Below are 15,445 nucleotides of genomic sequence, written 5' to 3'. Positions count from 1 at the left end.
CATTACTTACATTAAAATAATTATCAGAGATATCTTTTCAGAGCATGATGAATCCCTACATCCCTCAAAGAGCAAAGAGGGAGTGAAATATTCTTCTTTTATTAAGGGCACAGCTTTTGAATGTGTGAGGAGCTGATGGACAAGATATGATTTTCCTTTGTTTTGTGCATGCCTATCTACAGGTAGCTCTGAGCAAAGGACAAATAAGCAAATGGCTTCACACCTTGTGGCAGAAGAACAAAGGAGGAGGGGCATTAAAGAGCAGATCTCATAACTCCTAGTAAACAATAAACAAAAGAAACAAGGGAGGACAAGGGAAACACACATCCAGCAATGAATGGGAAAATCAAACATGGTTTAGCCTTTACACAATGTACCACAAGGAATGAATGCATTTCCTCCTTACATCCACCCTTCTCCAATATAAAAAGTGAGTAAATAAATCAGGCTTTCCATTCAGGCACTCTTATAGATAAATATATACATATACATATATATATATATATATATATTTCTAACCAATTGCCCCCCCCAAGTTTGAGAGCTGTTTATGCCATTATCCTTTTATCAAAAATAATTAGTTTATATACAACCCACTAGAGCTTCAGCCTTATCTCTGAGAGTAATATATTGAGCTTGAATCTCCAGTGGGGTTTTACCTACCCAAACCATTTGCCTTGAATCTACAAACGTGTGTATTGAGTAACTCTACATGCATTGCATGGACCTATGGCCTGAGGACCACAGAGACTTGATCTCTAGGCAAATATTTCTGAAGGTATTTCACAGACCATTACATGGAGGCTTGTTAAACATTTCTGGGCCTCATCCTAGATGTATTGAAGGAGAATCTCAGAGATGCAAGCCCTAAACTCTTTTGACGGGTTTTCATATTATTCTTAGCCCTGCTAATATTTGAGAGCCACCATTTTAAGGAATTATAATTGAGTAGGAGAGTGTTATAAATATAAGTAATTCTGTTAAAGGAAGCTGCAAGCATGCTTTGAAAAAATAAAAAAGTGCAAGGACGTTAACAGAAAAATATTCAAGTGTGCACATCCAATTGTCTCTCAAAAGTGCCCATAGAAATTATTATGTTATTAACAGTTTCTCCCCATTCTTCTGTTCCTCGGTGTATTATTCCTCAATACCATTTGTAATTAATAAACAGCTTCAGAACACCATGTAGTGCCTTCTGCCAGGCACCTCTCAGTGTCTTCTGTAGCCCTGGCAGGAGTTCTTAATTCCTTATCAAAGACTTGAGAGCATAAGAAAAGAGGGCCCTCATATCTGGAAACCTTCACTTTGATGGTAAATAAGGTCTTTCATAAACTCTGAATGTGTTGTATCCCTCCCCACTTCCTCTATTGAAACTTTAAGCTCTGTCTGCCAGGAAAAAGAAAGCGACAACAAAAATGATGGACAAGACCCAGGTTTTCCCTGAAATAGTAATGAGGTTGAAGCATCCAATAAAAAGGGGATGGGAAAAAAGAAGATAGTGAGAAAAGGCTAAGTGGTAAACTAGCCCAGCCATTAAGTTTATTTCATATGCATGAACTTGTTCGGGTTAGAATCTGTTATTATACAGTTCAAAGAGCCAAAGTACAATGCACAGTAGGTTTTCTTTGGTCAGAATTAGAGAAGAACAACTCCTGGACAGAAGAACCCAAGATGGTCTCTCTAAAAAAAAAGAGTTCCCAGCTTGTATTTCTGATAGAGATCATTTTAGCTTGCCTGCCATTCCGGTACTAGTGTTTGCCCAGGTGAAGTAATAAATCAGATTTGATGTGGAAGTCATCAAAAGACAATAGCACTGGCTAAAAAAAAGAAAGATTACTTCATTGCACGGCCATCTTGTTAAACAGAGAATTCTTGGAGTCAGACTTTTTTATTCATAAGTAAAATTGATTCTGGCATTTCCTTTACTACTCTAGCCTATAATAGATGATTCTAGACTATACTAGTATAAAGATATAGGTATGTTGGAGCTGTATAAAGCATAATTAGGAGTCTTGGACAAGAAATAATTCTAAAAATACTTATTACTTTAGGATTTTAGAATGTGTATTACCTGAAAGGACAAAATTTAGTTTCACAGCCATATTTTAATTTTAGATACAATGTTCATGGCATAGCAAACAAAATAAATGTTTGAATAGGATTCCTTTGGGAAGACTCTCAAGTTCTTAAAAGTGTGGTCCTTTCTACACTAGCTTGATCAAACCCAAATCATCCTCACAGCCGTAATCTAACATGTAATGGATAATCACTTTCCTCATTATGGAAACTTGACCTACAGCTGTTAGGTCCGTAATCAAAGGAGTGAGACTGATACAAAGCGAAAGTCAAGCAAAGCTTTATTTCGCGCCAAGCATCGAGAATCAAACCAACCATTCAGGGCCACCTCTTACAGAGAGGGCAGCCACCCCCCAGCCTCACAGACTAACTTTTATAAAGCAAAGGCCATGTGGTTGAGCATGGCCACACACAGGTGGCCAATGAGATTGCAACACACAGAGAAAGCTGCAGTCATGGTAGGTCACACATGGGTGGCCAATTGAATTACGGTTCAACCCATAGTAGCTATTTGAACTAGTCTATCTCCTTAGTCAGAATTGGCGCCCAAAAGTTGCCCAAAAGGCAGGGCCCACACTCCTTGGTAGCTAGGGAGACAATATGCATACTCCACTGATTGGATGTCTCCACTTGACCGACTCATCCCTAAATTCGGGCTCTGTTATTGCCACCTGATCGGACCGACCCTTGTATTTGGGCTCTGTTAGCAGGAACTGGTCAACCATATTTTACTGGTTTCCTGGACTTGCTTTTAAGTAAGTTCCCGTGGGAGGGGGGAGGGGGCGGGGGCAGGGTCAGTTTAATTTTACTGCATAAACAACAAAATGGCTGTTCAACCAAGGTGGAGCCACTCTGGCTAAATATGCCCTTACACAGCCATGCCTGCAAAATAAGCAGCCAGTTTTTGTCTATGGTTAATCTCAGAAGAATATCATTTTTACATCATACCATCTGCCTGCTTAGCTCCCTTTAAAAATCCTCTCCAACCTCATAAACCTCAAGCTATACCTTATTTCTCTCATCCCCGTAAAAACTTCTACCCGGTTGTCTTGTTGCCTCTATGAACACCCTCTCTTGTGTCCTCCAAGGTTTTCATTCTAATATATATAAATGTACATGAGATATATAATATATTATATATAATAGTATCTTATTATTATCAATATCTATATATAATATATGAAATTTATAAAAATTATATGTCTTTCATGTCATTGCCTGTGTGTCTTATCCTGGATTCCTTAGAAAGCAGAGAGGAGACAATAGCTAACGTGAAGATAATATATAGGTAATGTGATCCTGGGGGTGGGGGGAGAGTGAGGGAAGAAGGAGTGAAACAGAGAAAAAGGGAAAACCAATACAAGAATACAAAATAGAGTTGACCATTCCAGTGGGAAACTAGATGCTCTCTTCTACAGGACCTTCTGAGTAGTCTTTTGAAATACAGCTCAGAACTATCCTGGGGGAAGAAAGAGGGAAGCATTTAATCATTATTTCCTATCCCCAGGTGGTCAAGGATTGCTCCATAAGGCACTCATAGGACCTTGTACTTGCATGGTGCCCTTGCATGAATGCTTAGAGGTTTGCACAGATAAAACTGGAGTCAGGAAGCAAGAAGGGTGAGGCACTCTTAGATTGTTCCTGTATGAAGTTGGTGAGGGCATTTGAGGAACTGCATCCATGGTCATCAAGAGTAAGAGAAGAGGTCAAGAGAGTTTTTCCTGGAATACAAGAAGGGTTTGAATCTACTTCAAATCCCTCAGGATAAAGGCAAATGTCATTTATGACCCAGCCTCTCAGGGTTTATTTCATGCCACTCCCACCTTGGCAAACGAACCCCAGCCATGCAGGAGTACTTTCAGAATTCTTAAGTGCCAAGATCCATAGCACAGTCCTTCTTCCTTATCATAGCATCCGTTATGTTCATTGTAATTGCCAGATCAATTGACGGAATTCTTTACAGGACCACAGTATCTTGAAGGAAAAGACAGTGTCACCACAGCTTCTCCAGAATCTGGCATACAGTCTTGTTAAATATATATTTGTTGATCAAATGAATGAATGAATTGCACTGGAACTCTTTAATCATTCTATCTCTAAACAAAAACGGTCTTTGTTTAGAGGTGGCCTTTTGCTTCTTCTCTATCATTTCTTCAGGGGAAGGCAAGATAGATACCCTTTTATTTTCTTAGAGAAAAATGGTGTATATGTAAATGACTGTGTCTGTGAATTATGAGCCTGTTTAGGGGACCAGAAGAAACTACAAATATTACATTTCTTGTATTCTCAAAGAAGTACCATTCATCTCACCTGAAATGTGGCAATCACATAATTAAAATCCATATACACTATTCCTAAACCAATCATGGAAAACTGAACGAAATATATGATAATAAATCCAGGAAAAAAAAATCACATTACCAAAGCAGAAAAGCAAGTTTACTGAAAACAGGTATATAAAGTATTAGGCTAGAGAGTTCCTATAAACCCCCTTATATTCCACCTTCCCAACATAGATTTTCTTATTGTGAACATCTTGCATTAGTGTGACACACTTGTTACAATTAATCAGCCAATGTGTATAAATTATTTTTAATGAAAATCTATAGTTTACATTAGAATCCACTCCTTGTGTTGCACATTCTGTGTGTTTTAACAGATGTATGATATATGGGTGCCTGGGTGGCTTAGTCTGTTAAATGTCGAACGCTTGATTTTGGCTCAGGTCATGATCTCAGGGTGCAGAGATTGAGCCCTGCATCAGGCTCTGTGCTAATAGGGGAGTCTGCTTCTCTGCCTCTCTCTCTCTCTCTCTGCCCCTTCCACCTTGCTCTTTTGCTCTCTTTCTCTTCAATAAATAAGTAAATCTTTTTAAAAATGGATGACATATATCCACCATTACAGGTCAGAAAATAATTTCTAAAAGTGCCCTGCTCTCTATGTATTTACTCCTCTCTCCATTCCCCATCCTGGCAATTACTGATCTTTTTACTGTCTCTGTAGTTTTGTCTTTTACAGAGTGACATATAATTGGAATCATACATTATGTACATTTTCAGACAGGCTTCTTCCACTTAGAAATCTGCATTTAAGTTTCCTCCATGTCTTTTCATGGCTTGATAGCTCATTTCTTTTTATCACTGAATAAAATTCCATTATCAGGATGTACCAGCTTATCAACTTACCTGTTGAAGGACATCTTGAATGTTTCCAAGTTTGGGCAATTGGGAAGAAAGCTACTATGAACATTATTGGGCAGGTTTTATACAGATAGAACATTTCAGCTCCTTCGAGTAAATACCAAGGAGTATGACTGCTGGATCACAAGATGAGAGTGTATTTCTGCCAAACTGTTCTGAAGAGACTGTATCATTTTTCATTCCCATCAGCAGTGAATGAACATTCTTGTTGTTCCACATCCTCACCAGCCTTTGGCAGTATCAGGATTTTGGATTTCGGCCATTCTAATTGGTATGTAGTTGCATCCTATTGTTGTTTTATTTTATAATTCCCTAGTGCCATACAAGACTGAATATCTTTTCATATGCATACTTGTCATCTGTATATCCTCTTTCATAATCTGTCTGTTAAGGTCTTTGGTCGTCCATTTTTAATTAGGTTTTTTTATTATTACTGAGCTATAAGAGATATTTGTATATCTTGTACAATGGTCCTTTTATCAGATGTGTCTTTTGCAAATATTTTCTCCCAGTCTGTGGCTCCTCTTTTTATTCTTTTGACGTTGTCTTTTGGCAGAGAAGATCTTGATTTTAATGAAGACCAACTTATCAAGATTTTCTTTCATAGATCACATTTTTGGCACTCTATCCAAAAAATGTTTGGCTTTATCATTGTCACACCCAAAGTCACCCAGATTTTCTCTTAGGTTGTCTTCTCAGATGTTTAGCTTTGCATTTTACATTCAGGCCCATGATCCATGAGTTAATATTTTTGAGAAGTGTAAGGTCTTTGCCTAGATTTGTGGGGGTTTTTTGGTTTGTTTTTTGCATTGGTTGTCCAGTTGTTCCTGCATGATTTGATGAAAAGACTATCCTTTCTCCATTAAATCGCCTTTGCTCCTTTTTCAAAGATCAATTGATTATGTTAGTGTGGGTCTTTTTCTGGACTCTTTATTCTCTTTCCTTGATCTATTTGTCTATTCTTTCCCCAGTACCGCACTGTATTGATTACTCTAGATTTATACCATGTCTTAAAGTTACTCCTCTGACTTTGTTCTTCGCCATATCGGATTGGCTTTTCTGGGTCTTTTGCCTCTCCATATCAACTTTAGAATAGTTTTTTTCAATATTCACAAGTTAGCTTGCTGAAATTTTGTTTGGAATTATGTTGAATCTATATATCAAGTTAGAAAGAACTGACGTACTTACAATATGAAATATTTCTATCCATGAACATAGAATATCTCTTCATTTATTTGGATCTTCATTGATTTCTTTCATCAGAGTTTCAGTATGTTTCTCATATAGCTATTACATATACATTGTTAACAATATACCTAAGTATAATTTTTGGTACTAAAAATAAGAATGAAGCTGCTATAAACTTTAGTGTGCAGGTTTTTGTGTGGACATGAGGTTTACCAAGTAAATGGTCTTGTGTTTTTTATTTCAAATTTTAATTATTCATTTCTAGTATAGCAGAAAGCAATTGGCTTTTTATATTTGCCTCGTATCCTTCTAGCTTGTTTTAATCACTTACTAGTAACAGGAGGTTTTTATTGTTATTGTTTTGGATTTCCACATAGACAATCATGTCATCCTACAGCAAGGACAGTTTTATTCCTTCCTTATCTGTATACTTTTTATTTCCTTTTCTTATTTTATTGCATTAGCTAGGATTTAATACAATATAAAATAGAAGTGGTGAGAGCACATATATTTGCCTTATTCTTGATCTTAGAGGGAAAGCATCTAGTTGCTACCATTAAGTATGATATTAGCTGTAGGTTTTCAAGGATGTTCTTTATCAAGTTGAGAGAGGGTATGCCCTTTTTTATTTTTAAAGATTTTTATTTATTTATTTTGAGAGAGAGAAAGAGACAGAGTGAGAGAAAGCATGAGAGGGGAGGTCAGAGGGAGAAGCAGACTCCTCATAGAGCTGGGAGCCCGATGTGGGACTTGATGCCAGGACTCTGAGACTATGACCTGAGCCGAAGGCAGTTGCTTTACCAACTGAGCCACCCAGGCGCCCAGGTATGCCCATTTTTGATAGTTGTTTTAATTCTTATATTGGCGACATCTGTAAATAAGCAGCACACTTAAAATACTCCTTCCTGTTACAGAAAAGTTATGCAATGTCTCCTGACTACCTACTGTATTATTACATGAGACTATTAACAATTCTGCCTTTCTTTCTCTGACTCACCACCTTCCACCTTTACCTTTTAATTGGTATCTTTAGTTCTGTACTGTCAGGATTGATAATATTTATCTTGTATTCTGTAATTACATTTAAGACATCCACGTTTCTTTTTAAAAGTTTAAAATCAATTAACAATGTATTTATGATATGACTACTTAAATAATGCTCATTGCATAAATAAGTAGTACAATAAAATTGTACTTCCTTCTCCTTAGGTCCAAATTCATAACACTCAGGACACTCAGGGACCTCTTCTAGGTTAAATGGGTTCTGTTTCATAACACACCATCAATTGCTGAAAGACCTGCATGACATTGGGTTTCTTTCATATCTGAACCATGACTTTATTACACAGTCTCTTAGGTTTTGGTTTTATTTTCTACTTTTGGTAGAGATTCTAATTTTCTGTGAAAAGAAGAACTATATCCTTTCTTTGGAAAATCACTAATATTCTCCAGCCCCTTAGGTACTCTCTGTTGCTCTGTTTTGTCTTTATTCTGTTCATTCTTCTTGGAGCCCTTGATTGCATTCCCACACTGGACTGATTGATTAAGTACCTGATCAAAAACTGTCATCCTGGGGCGCCTGGGTGGCTCAGTGGGTTAGGCCGCTGCCTTCGGCTCGGGTCATGATCTCAGGGTCCTGGGATCGAGTCCCACATCGGGCTCTCTGCTCAGCAGGGAGCCTGCTTCCCTCTCTCTCTCTCTGCCTGCCTCTCTGCCTACTTGTGATCTCTCTCTCTCTCAAATAAATAAATAAAAAATCTTTAAAAAAAAAAAAAACTGTCATCCTGGGATTGTTTTTCCAAAGCCTTCAGGTGAATTCCACCATCTCTCTTTTCAGAGTCTTTTCTCTTGGTATACTCATTTTCTAGGGCTGCCATAACTAAGTTTTAACATCTCACAGTACTGGAAGCTGAAAGTATAAGATCAAGAGGTTAAAAAGGTTGATTTCTTCTAAGGTCAGTGAGGGAGAATCTGGTCATCCCTCTCTCCTATTGTTGGATATCCTCAGATATTCCTTAGCTTGTAGATGTGTTCTCCCCATGTCTTCACATTGTTTTTCTTCTGTGCATGTCTGTGTTCCCTTTTTAGAAGGACACAGTCATATTGGATTATGGTCTCTTCTAATGACCTCATCTTAAATTGATCTGAAAAACTTTGGTCCAAAGAAGGTCACATTCATAGGTACTGGGGACTAGAATGACAAAATCTTTTGGGGGCATATAATTCAACTGACAACACTTGATATCTACACCCATTTTACTGGATTATATCTCAAATGACTTCCTTTAGAAGAGTGCATGAGATATAAATTTTCCACGTCCTGGGATCTCTAAAATGTAGTTATTTTGCCATGATGCATTTGCTTCAGAATTATTATCCATTAGAACTGGAAATACCATTGCTCATTTTTCTCTTACCAGTTGTGTTGGTGATTAGAAGTCCAGTGAGACTTTGACTCTCTATCCTTTGTAAATGACCTGTTTTATCTAAGTGAATGTTTTTTGGAATTCTCTTTCTTTTGTGTTCTGACAGAAAGATTTCAGGCATATGTTTACATGTGAATTTTCTCTTAATTTACTAGGAACTTGATAGACTCAAACAGAATAGTGTTTTCTGACCTCTGAGAAAGTTTTTTTGTAGTATTTCTTTAAAATTTCTTTCTCTTAGTGGGGCACCTGGGTGGCTCAGTTGGTTAAATGTCTGACTCTTAATGTCAACTCAGATCTTGATCTCAGGGTTGTGAGTTCAAGCCCATTGAACTCCATGCTAGGCATAGAAAATTTTTTAATTAAAATTTAAAATTAAAATTAAAATTTCTTTAACTTTGTTAATGTATGCCCATTTTTCTGGAAATCCTGTTAGTTGAGTTGGATCTCTTAGAATTATACTCTGAATATCTTATCTATTTCAAGTGTTCAATCTCCTCGTTTTGTTGTTGTTGCCTCTGTCTCATTCAATCTCTTTGTTTTTTTCTTTATGTTGTGCGAGAACTACTCACATTATATTCTAACACTTCTTTAAATATTTCATTTGGCATATAATTAAATATATAATAAATGTTCTAATTTGTACCTTGACTGTTCTTTCTTGTAGCATTCTGCTCTTGTACTCGGGGGTACTACCTTCTCAAATCTTTCTCTGAAATTTCTTTGTTTCTTCTAGCAACAACTTTTCTGTTGTTGTTGGTTTTTTGGGTTTTTTCTTTTTCTTCTTTTTTTTTTCTTTTGTCTTGTCTTTCTTTTATCCAGTCCTTTTGTGATGTTGACAGTATATTCATTCCAATTAAGAAAAGGGGATGGGATTGTTTCTCTCTGTAGCAAGGATGTGTTTCCTCTATTTATGTGGGTTTGTTTTTCTACTTGGTTTCTCTCATTAATAGACATTTACTGAGACCTTTATGTAGGTGTCTAGGACTTGTCTAAATGAAATGAATTATTTAATGGGTACAGGCAGGTAACAGGTCTTTAGCTGTGGAGGTTCCAACTGCCAAAATGGGAGAACTTTACTCTGGGGTGCTGGCACCAAAAGTTCCAATTCTGCCTATATCGATGCTTCCATCTTATTAGAGAAGAATCCTTAGGTGTTTGTAGTCTGAGACTGATGCTTGATTTTTACACTAAGCATCAGAAAACACAGAGAAGGAAAGCAAAGAAATGAGCATGTCAGGAAGAAAACATTAGGCTGCTGTGCAAATAGCCTTCTCAGATATGCCACTCTTCTCACTCTTGTTGGCTTTACACCTTTCAACTTTCCTCTAGGTCGACCTTCTCCTGTTTTGTGCTCTACACCTGCCTCACTCTCTTTTCCTTGTTGAAAATCTTCCATCCTCTTTTTATCTTTCATAAATGTGTGGCAATCTCTCCCCTGCTCAAGTTTCTATTTCATTCCCTTTGCAGAAATGGGTGTTTTCTTTTACTCTTACCTAACGTTGGCAGGGGGTTTGAAGGGATTAAGGAAAAACACATACCCTCTGCCCGTTATCTTGTACCATCTATAAATACAAATTTCAAATTCTGTGTAACACTGATGCCAGTGGAACATTTAAATAAAAAAGTCTGTATTACCAAAAAGAGAAAACTAGTGGTGACTTCATATCTTGATTAACGACATGTATACATACACTTAAATAAGTGTACACACACAAGATGTGGTAGAACAAATAGCCAGTTCTAAGAGGAAAGTTATGGAACTGAAATACACTAGATGGAAGAGTTTACATAATTTTTAAAAAATAATAAATGGCTCTTTTTTTCTAAAGATTTTGTTTATTTGTTTGACAGAGAGAGACATCACAAGTAGGCAGAGAGGCAGGCAGAGAGAAAGGGGGAAAGAGGCTCCCTGCTGAGCAGAAAGCCCAATGTAGGGCTCAATCCTAGGACCCTAAGATCATGACCTGAGCCAAGGGCAGCGGCATTAACTCACTGAGACACCCAGGCGCCCCTACATAAGTTTTTAAAGATAATACTAGATAGTGGGTTACACAACATGTGGTATTTTACAGCATAACTGATCTCATTCAATGATTGTAGGTAGATAATGCCCCTTGATGAATTCCCTATATCCACATCATTTAATAATTTCACAATTTGGTTGCTCCCACTAAGGCATAGAGTCTTTTTTCCCACTTACTTAAGTCTTAACTGACCTTGTGAATCGCCTTTTCCAAAAGAATGTGATAGAAGTGATGATCTATAAGTTCCAGAGATTAAGCCCTTAGAAAAACTTGTAACTTCCATTTTTGCCCTCTTGAAAACCTGAGATCATCATCTAGACAAAAGCCCAGAGTAACCTACTGTAGGATTGGAAGCCACGTGGAGAAGAGTCAAAGTACCTTAACCAACAGTCATCATCAGTTGTCAGACATGAGAGTGATAACATCTGGGACTCTAGTTCCAAGTGAGCTGTCACATGACTGCAACCATATGAAAGAGCTCAGGCAAGACAAGAAGAAGAAACACGTGGTCTACTCACAAAATTAAGAAAAATAATAAATTTTGATGTTTTAAGTCACTAAGTTTTGGAATGTATTTTTTTTTCTTGAGCAATGGATTTTTTTTTAAAAGATTGTATTTATTTATTTGACAGACAGAGATCACAAGTAGGCAGAGAAGCAGGCAGAGAGAGAGGAGGAAGCAGGCTCCCCAATGAGCAGAGAGCCCAATGTGGGACTTGATCCCACAACCCTGAGATCATGACCTGAGCCAAAGACAGAGGCTTTAACCCACTGAGCCACCCACACGCCCTGAGCAATGGATTTTTAAAAACAACCTCTAACAGAAGTTCTGAACTTTGTGTCTAATTGAACATTTTTAGGGGTTGGGGAGGGGCAGAGGGAAAGGGAGAGAAAGAATCTTAAGCAGGCTCATGCCCAGCATGACATGGGGCTCTGTTTTACAACCCTGAGAAAATGACGTGAGCCAAAATCAAGAGTTCAATGCGTCACCAACTGAGCTACCAAGGTGACCCTCTTATTGGACCATTTTAATGGTACAGATTCATTCCTTCAACAATCAATGTGACTGAAGGAATTATGTATACTCATTGGCTTAGGTCTGAATCTTTGCTTTTCCTTGAACTAGTTAGTGTAGCAAGAAGTTGTCATGAGTGGCTTAGGTCAAACCAGGTCATCCCTAGCACTGAGGGTGGGTTCAATCTCATGGAAACCAGTGGAGTAGGAGTAAAGGGGATGCTACAGAGGCAATTACAATGTCTAGGACAGGTGGGAGGAGGCTAGTAACTCACCTTGGAAAAGTTTCTGTTCATGACCATTATCCATTGTTGCTTCTCTTGAACCCAACATTATCACTATGGAAACTGCTGGCACCTTTGCCAACTTACAACTATTAGAATTGTCACCTTTGAGTCTACCTAATCGCTGCTGCCATTACTTCAAGCCATTGCTGCCAACATTATGAAACTACTCCATAGCTTCAGTAATCATGACTTTCAGCGTGAGCTGCAGCTACTGCCAAAGTGCTGGACTGCGTTCCAACCTAAACTGAACTGAGAACAGGGTATAGAGAAGGTCTAACCAAAAGGTAAAGTTGGAAAGACAGAAGACATGAGGCAGAAATAAAGGACAAACGGGGAAGAAGAGGAGAGTATGTGGCCCCACCTTGGTGGCAAAGGCACAGAATTCAAAGGTGATCTGGAAAAGACTGTGTGTCCCTGCCATTAGAAGCACAGTAGCTTTGGGGGTGACAAGAACAGCTCTGACTGCAAAATCATCTATAAAAGAGAGAAAAGTCAATGTCCAGTGGAGGAGCCAGAATTTTAGGAAGTACTCTGAGTTCTGACACTCGCCATACCTGCCACCCAGAATGATCTGTGGGCCTGCCTTGGAAGTCAAACATCTGGATCCCTGAAGAGTGTCTCATTGCCTCCAGGATCTCATTCATACATTCCCTAAATAGCTGCCAGAGAGGATTTTCTCACTTTAACAACTGTGAAGCCCTAGGAGGTTCTGTGTATTCCCACTTCTTATGTTTGGCTGCTGCTTTGAAAGTGCTCTACAGTTGCACCCCAGGTCTGGTTGACATGTGTAGTCTGTGGGATGTGGGGAGAGTGAAAAAGAAAAAGCTGGAAGGGGATATGCATATCCCAGGCAGAATTCTCTCAGCTCTTACATTCTGTCCTCTCACATTTGTATGCATTTCAGTCATATTTTATTTTTTAAAATGTGGTACCAAATTAATGGGTTCTACTTGATTATATTTTCTATTTGAGTGTGCATCCATATTCATAAAAGCATTGGATCCCTAGTTTTCCTTTTTTGTGCTCTCCTTAACAAATTTTATTATTAAAGTTAACCTGAATTCTTACCATAAATGAGAAATCATCTAAAAAAATCTGTGATCTGGAATAGTTTAATAACATTGAAATTATCTGGATTAAACATGTGAGCTGGAAGACAGTTGTTAAGATAACCCATCCAATAGTATTCCCTATTTAAATAGTAGTGATTAACCTAACTTGCAACATCTATTTATATTCGATTATGAGAAATTTTTTAAATAAATTTTTTATTTCTTATTTTTTTATAAACATATAATGGATTTTTATCCCCAGGGGTACAGGTCTATGAATCACCAGGTTTACACACTTCACAGCACTCACCATAGCACATACCCTCCCCAATGTCCATAACCCCCCTCCTCCTCTCCCAAACCCTCCTCCCCCCCAGCAACCCTCTGTTTTGTGAGATTAAGAGTCACTTATGGTTTGTCTCCCTCCCAATCCCATCTCGATTCACTTATTCTTCTACTATCCCCTAACACCCCATGTTGCATCACCATGTCCTCATATCAGGGAGATCATATGACAGTTGTCTTTCTCCGATTGACTTATTTCACTAAGGATGATACCCTCTCGTTCCATCCATGTCGTCGCAAATGGCAAGATTTCATTTCTTTTGATGGCTGCATAGTATTCCATTGTGTATATATACCACACCTTCTTTATCCATTCATCTGTTGATGGACATCTAGGTTCTTTCCATAGTTTGGCTATTGTAGACATTGCTGCTATAAACATTAACATTCGTGTGCACGTGCCCCTTCGGATCACTACGTTTGTATCTTAGGGTAAATACCCAGTAGTGCAATTGCTGGGTCATAGGGTAGTTCTATTTTCAACATTTTGAGGAACCTCCTTGCTCTTCTCCAGAGTGGCTGCACCAGTTTGCATTCCCACCAACAGTGGAGGAGGGTTCCCCTTTCTCTGCATCCTCGCCAGCATCTGTCATTTCCTGACTTGTTAGTTTTAGCCATTCTGACTGGTGTGAGGTGATATCTCATTGTGGTTTTGATTTGTATTTCCCTGATGCCGAGTCATGTGGAACACTTTTTCATGTGTCTGTTGGCCATCCGGATGTCTTCTTTGCAGGAATGTCTGTTCATGTCCTCTACCCATTTCTTGATTGGATTGTTTGTTCTTTGGGTGTTGAGTTTGCTAAGCTCTTTATAGATTTTGGACACTAACCCTTTATCTGATATGTCGTTTGCAAATATCTTCTCCCATTCTGTCAGTTGTCTTTTGGTTTTGTTAACTGTTTCCTTTGCTGTGCAAAAGCTTTTGATCTTGATGAAGTCCCTATAGTGCATTTTTGCCCTTGCTTCCCTTGCCTTTGCCGATGTTCCTAGGAAGATGTTGCTGCGGCTGAGGTCGAAGAAGTTGCTGCCTGTGTTCTCCTCAAGGATTTTGATGGATTCCTTTCTCACATTGAGGTCCTTCATCCACTTTGAGTCTATTTTCATGTGTGGTGTAAGGAAGTGGTCCAATTTCATTTTTCTGCATGTGGCTGTCCAATTTTCCCAGCACCATTTATTGAAGAGGATACCTTTTTTCCACTGGACATTCTTTCCTGCTCTGTCAAAGATCAGTTGACCATAGAGTTGAGGGTCTATTTCTGGGCTCTCTATTCTGTTCCATTGATCTATGTGTCTGTTTTTGTGCCAGTACCATGCTGTCTTGATGATGACAGCTTTGTAATAGAGCTTGAAGTCCGGAATTGTGATGCCACCAACTTTGGCTTTCTTTTTCTATATTCCTTTGGTTATTCGAGGTCTTTTCTGGTTCCATAAAAATTTCAGGATTATTTGTTCCATTTCTTTGAAGAAAACGGATGGGATTTTGATAGGGATTGCATTAAATGTGTAGATTGCTTTAGGTAGCATAGACGTTTTCACAATATTTATTCTTCCAATCCAGGAGCATGGAACATTTTTCCATTTCTTTGTGTCTTCCTCAATTTCTTTCATGAGTACTTTATATTTTTCTGCATATAGATTTTTAGCCTCCTTGGCTAGGTTTATTCCGAGGTATCTTATAGTTTTGTGTGCAATTGTAAATGGGATTGACTCCTTATTTTATCTTTCTTCTGTCTTGTTGTTGGTGTAGACAAATGCAACTGATTTCTGTGCATTGATTCTTTTTTTTTTTTTTTTGTGGTGAATTTTCCGCCTTGTCATTTTGTCCAGATA

General features: G+C 38.2%; 1 pseudogene; it reads right to left on the bottom strand.

Annotated features, from left to right (window-relative positions):
• The window catches only part of LOC123946304, a 98,368-nt pseudogene extending 95,567 nt beyond the window's left edge, over positions 1–2,801 (bottom strand).
• Positions 2,802–15,445: the final 12,644 nt, after the last annotated feature.

Source organism: Meles meles, chromosome 1 (genome assembly GCF_922984935.1).
Source record: "Meles meles chromosome 1, mMelMel3.1 paternal haplotype, whole genome shotgun sequence".
Taxonomy (NCBI): Eukaryota; Metazoa; Chordata; class Mammalia; order Carnivora; family Mustelidae; genus Meles; species Meles meles.
Note: the sequence above shows the minus strand (reverse complement) of the source record. Positions and strands in the feature narration are given on the sequence as shown.